The sequence below is a fragment of the Bos taurus genome, chromosome Y (genome assembly GCF_002263795.3).
Source record: "Bos taurus isolate L1 Dominette 01449 registration number 42190680 breed Hereford chromosome Y, ARS-UCD2.0, whole genome shotgun sequence".
Classification (NCBI taxonomy): domain Eukaryota; kingdom Metazoa; phylum Chordata; class Mammalia; order Artiodactyla; family Bovidae; genus Bos; species Bos taurus.
In genome coordinates this window covers 2,587,038-2,592,437 of record NC_082638.1, presented here as the reverse complement: position 1 = coordinate 2,592,437, position 5,400 = coordinate 2,587,038, and the positions used below count along the sequence as shown (strand labels likewise).

General features: G+C 43.7%; 1 long non-coding RNA gene across 1 annotated transcript; it reads left to right on the top strand.

The window, feature by feature from the left end:
* Nucleotides 1–2,026: 2,026 nt before the first annotated feature.
* LOC132344569 (uncharacterized) lies at nucleotides 2,027–4,948 on the top strand. The gene is made up of 3 exons (XR_009493656.1): nucleotides 2,027–2,557; nucleotides 2,993–3,036; nucleotides 4,750–4,948. It is a non-coding gene; the product is annotated as an uncharacterized lncRNA (long non-coding RNA).
* The last annotated feature ends 452 nt before the right edge of the window (nucleotides 4,949–5,400 follow it).

Genomic DNA, 5,400 nt, shown 5'->3' with positions numbered 1-5,400 from the left:
TTTGTGGGGTGAGCTGTCTCACATCAAGCACAGCACAAGCAGCGACCTTGACGGTGACCTGACACCCAGAAGATAGCTTTCCTCTCACTGTGCAATCGCCTTCACAGTGATGCTGCTATGCCCACCTTGGTGAAGTTGCGGGAAAGAGCAGGTGGTCACTGATAATCTGAGGACATGCATCATCTGGCTTAAATTATTTCAATGTGATTCAAGGTTCATGGACTCGTGGTTGGCTTGGGCATGTTGTATGTATTTTCGGGGTTATGAGACAGTGAAGCTGTTTCAGCTATTTTTTTTTTCTCCTTCTCAAGCAGACATGATTTTAAGTATTTTAACACTGAGGAAAGGTGTTCTCGTGTTTCAGGAACACAGTTGTGCAGTTTACATCCCATCTCGCTGAGTGATTGCAGGAGGGTGTGATGGAGGCCAGGAGAGGCAGAATGGATGTAGACAGTTTAGAGGTGACAGGCAGTAGGTCAGAGCTGCTTCTTGTCCAGACACATGGGGCAGAGTGGACGGGTGGGGCAGAGAGGAGGGGCGGTGCTCCAGGTGGGGACGGAGCTCACTGCCTGCACGTCCCAGAAGGTGAACTGTCTTCAGAACAACAGACACGGCAGTGGGCTCTGTCATACCTCAGACTGAGGGGGCAGAGGAAACAGAGTAATTAATGTAAAGTGTTCTGAAGGTTGCCTGGCACAGGCTAGGCACTCAGGAACACAAGCGTATGAATGGTAGGCTGATTTTGGTCCAGAGAAATCAACACCATGGCTGGGATAACAGGAATACAAAGGCTTTTAGAACTTCTGCTTGGGAAACACTGTTGGGGACTTCCCCAGTGGTCCTCTGGATAAGATTCTGCCAGCCAACGCAGGACTCATGGATTGGATCTCTGGCCCGGGACGATCCTGCACGCCATGGGGCCCAAAGCCCATGTGCCACAGCTACTGAGCAGGTGCTCTAGAGCCAGCCAGCAGCTACGACAGAGCCCACGCCTCCTAAAGTCTCGACTCGACAAAAGAGAAACCGCTGCAACGAGAGCCCGTGTTCCACAACTAGAGTGGCTCTCGGGTCAGCGCAAGTAGAGAAATCTGCGGACAGTGACGACGATTCAGAGTAGCAAACAATTAATTGAAATGAGATAAGTTTAAAAACTACATCTATTGGTTTCACTAGGACACAGGTTCTAGAAAGCATCTCAGTAGGACAGCAAGGAGTGGCTGGCTAAGTATAGGAAAAGGTGAGAATGGGGGAAAGTCTTGCCTGCTTTTCTTGCTGTCGTAACCACGGTAGCATTCAGTGCACCTACGGAGTGAGGCATCGTCAATGCCGCACGTGCTGTTCATGATGCCCTCAGCCTGTCACAGTACATCCCACTGCCAACAAATGAACGCAGGGTTGTACATATTATCTCTTCTCTCTCTCACAGATGCGGGTGAAAACGAAGTTACAATTCTTCATCTGTCACCTGACGCTATAATAGGATCTATTCACAATGTGGATGAAGAAGGAAAAGAGACAGACTTCGTTGCAATACTTAGTATGTATGGCATTCTAAAATTCCCATTGCTATTGTCATGCCACGTGTCCATGCCAGAACTTTCATTCAGAAAATCACGAGGTGTTGACAATATTCACTATTCAGTGTACAAGGTCTTCATATTCGTGTTCACTGACTTGAGTATCCTGGAAGGTAATCTACTAAGAAACGGGGGCCAAAAATAATTCTCAAACATTAGAACATAGTCTCTACCTGTTGATATTAAAAAAAAATTATTTTATAGAGTATTTTTAAAAAAATATGTCAACTAAGCTCAAGCCATGGCTATGATAAGGCTGGCCTGAATTATATCATTTTATATCAGTTTTCTCATGCATTATAACTCCTGGAACAGAAACTTGTAAAATAAATATTCGTCCTGTTAAATTATCACAATACACTCTTCTTATGAACAGTGACATGACCCCAAATGACCACACAGAAACGCTGAGGTGAGTATACCATCATGACAGTAGATGTCTATTTCAGAAACGGTACTGTGTAGAATGGTTGGCTAAAGAGTAAATTGTCTCCCAAGTGGTGTGTGATGGGGTTAATGTGTCTCCACAATGAGAAAACCCTGCTTCCTTACGGGTCCAGAACTCGACAGGAGTACAGGTACAGGTTCTGGGAAGCTTGTAAAAGAAGCAGGTCAGTTGCTACTGTGATGGGTTGAGTCTCAAATTCATGGAGCTCCTGCAAGTCTTTGGGGGTCCTGCTGCTGATGCTGGCAGGGTTCAGGTACAGAGTTAGAGGGAAATTAAATCTGAAGACAGCAGTCATGTGTAACATGGGACCTGCGAACTGTTTGAGGCTCTCTTAAATTATACAAGTGGAGATCAGACTGGCACATTCGATTCCTTGTTCTGTATATTCAGAAATTTCTGTGCGTTCTCCTTTTTGCATGGTGACTTTCAGGCAAACGTGACCGGATTTCATACCTAGTCCATCGGAGGTTCAAAAGGGAGACGCGTAAAAGAGGCATTCCAGAAGAAAATATCGTGAATTTCTCTGATAATGGTAATGAAATTATACTTTTTTCCTGACTATATCATTCACCTGGTATGTAAATATCAGGAAACAAATCAGCTTATTTAAAATTTATTTTTTCCATAAGTAATCTCATGTAGAATGGTGGTTGATGGTGGTTTAGTCTCTAAGTCATTACCAACTCTTGTAAGTCCATGGACTATAGCCGAACAGACTCCTGTGTCCATAGGATTTTCCAGGAAAGAATACTGCAGTGGGTTGCCATTTCCTTCTCCAGGCAAACTTTCAGACCCAGGGATGGAACCTGGGTCTCCTGTACTGCAGGCAGATTCTTTATTGACTGAGCTACCAGAGAAGCTCCTCTTAAAAAATACTTTACTTAAATAAAGAAAAGAAATTTTAAAAATACTGGGAACGGTAGTAATCAGAGGCTCTTTTATTTCTCCCATTTTTTTTTTCCCACAGATGACTGTCCAGAGGAGTGAATAAAATTTACTTCCACACTTTTTGTAAGTAAACATAATTCATTATTAATGCTACCCCACCAGATAAATCAATAAGGACACATGGACATTTTATGCCTAATGCCCAATAAGTGGCTTCAGTTGTGTCAGACTCTGTACGACCCCCATGGGCTGTAGCCCACCAGGCTCCTCTGTCCATGGGATTCTGCAGGTAAGAATACTAGAGTTGGTTGCCATTTCCTTCCCCAGGGGATCTTCTCAACCGGGGGATCGAACAAGCCTTTCTGCATTGCCTGTATCAGCCGGCGGGTTCTGTACCACCTGCGCCTAATTCATACACGCCAAACGTTGCACGTAACAATGATTTGTCCCAATAACGTATATTCTAGCACTGGAGAGCTTTGTCTGTTACCTTAGGTAATTTCTCTTGAGACAGTTGAAATTACAAACTGTTGGCTTGATTATTGCTGAGCAGCTTTGGTGAGAGAGCCTTATCCTGCAGGAATCTTGCAGGCCTGAGTCATCAGAGAGAAGCAGGAATCCCCACAAGTGGGTGCAAACTGCTCAGTGTTCCCGTCAGTGCTGACCTGATAGTTGTCCACACATGTCTGTCCTCCAGGAACACCAGGATTAAACAGTGGCCACCGTTTCTCAAGACCAGTGTTTAATCTCACGTGACTCTGACAGAACCTAAGTGCCTTCCAACCACACTGTCTGAAATATGCATTTGAATCATATTCCCCTTTAGAGGGTAATTTCTGTTACTGGGATCTTTAAGGTTTCAAAAGTAGGACAGCCTCAGAAAACGACACTGATCTCGGCTAAAGTGCGGCTTTAATTTCCTGTTGAGGAAAAAAAAAATGAAAGAAAAAAGGCAAAGACAAACACCAGCTTGCAAAGGAATATGACAAAAAAAAAGTTGTAAATATTCAATGGAATATTACTCAGCCCTAAAAAAGGAATGAAATCATGCCATTTGCAGCAACACGTATGTACCTACAGATTGTCGTACTGAGTGAAGTCAGAAAGAAATAGACAAATGCAATGTACATCATTTATATATGGAATCAAAAATAAGAGATGGAGGAGGTTGTTTACAGTACAGAAATAAACTCAGATGTAGAGAACAGACTTGTTGTTGCAAAGGGTAAGGGATTTGGGAAAGATATGGATTGGCAGTTTGGGTCAGCAGAGGCAAACTACTCTGTACGGGATGGATAGAGAACAATGTCCAAACGCATAGCACAGGGGACTAAATGGCATATTCTGTAAAAACCTAAATTGGAAAAGAATCTGAAAAACAATCAATATTAATATATGTATGTATACTTTAATCAGGCTCCAGTACCCCTGAAATTAACACAGAATGGATAATCACTTCTATTCCAAAATGAAATTAAAAATAAAACAAAAATTAGTTCTTCAAGACCCAAAGGATAAAACTTGTGGAATTAGGAGAGGAGTGTAACTCCACCACATTGACAGTAAAGCACCTATAGATGAAGCATCGCCATGAGCATGCATTCTGAAATCATTACTCCTGAAATCAATCCCAAATGGAAAATCTCCCACCTTATGCACATCTACGGGGAACCTGCCATCTCAGAGGTGTGGAGTTTTGACGTCCACCAGGATTCTGTCCACTGCATCCCCTACAGGCTCCTGTACCCTGGACAGCCTGCTGCCTGAGGCTCACCCCTGTCAGCCATCACACAGTCACCTCTACTAAACTTTTGATCCTTTTTTATTCACCTACAGAGTCACTGAGACCAGGCACATCCTCTTCTGCATGGAATCAAGATCAACAACACAAAGATGACTTTCCTGCTTCCTGATTAACAGGATCCTTCTCTCTTCACACACACTCTCTTTCCCGTCTCATTTCTCCTGGTCACTGGTCATGTGCTGTCTGGTCGTGTTTGATTTCTGAAGGCTTAAATAAATTGATTTAATATCTGCCCTGCAAATGTGTGTCTGTGCAAAAGTCACTTGATTTCAAACACACAATTTTCCACTTTAAATATCCAGGAAATGTGAAAGTCAATCGGTCGTGTCCAACTTTTTGCAACCCCATGGACTATACAGTCCATGGAAATCTCCAGGCCAGAATACTGGGATTGGTAGCCTTTCCCTTCTCCAGGGAATCTTCCCAACCTAGGGGCTAACCCATGTCTTCATCATTTCAGGTGGATTCTTTACCAGCTACCAGGGAAGCCCCAGGAAACTGTGCCTTTAATAGGACAGGTGCTCATCAGAGGCAATTCTGATGAGGATTCGATAGAGACGCACTCGGGTGTCCAGGAGAGAGGGAGAAAAAACAATAAATAACCGTGGGACAGGAGATAGGAGACAGGATCTTCCCCTGTCCTCTTACATGCAATGAAGACTGCACTCCTCTTCATGTCTGCA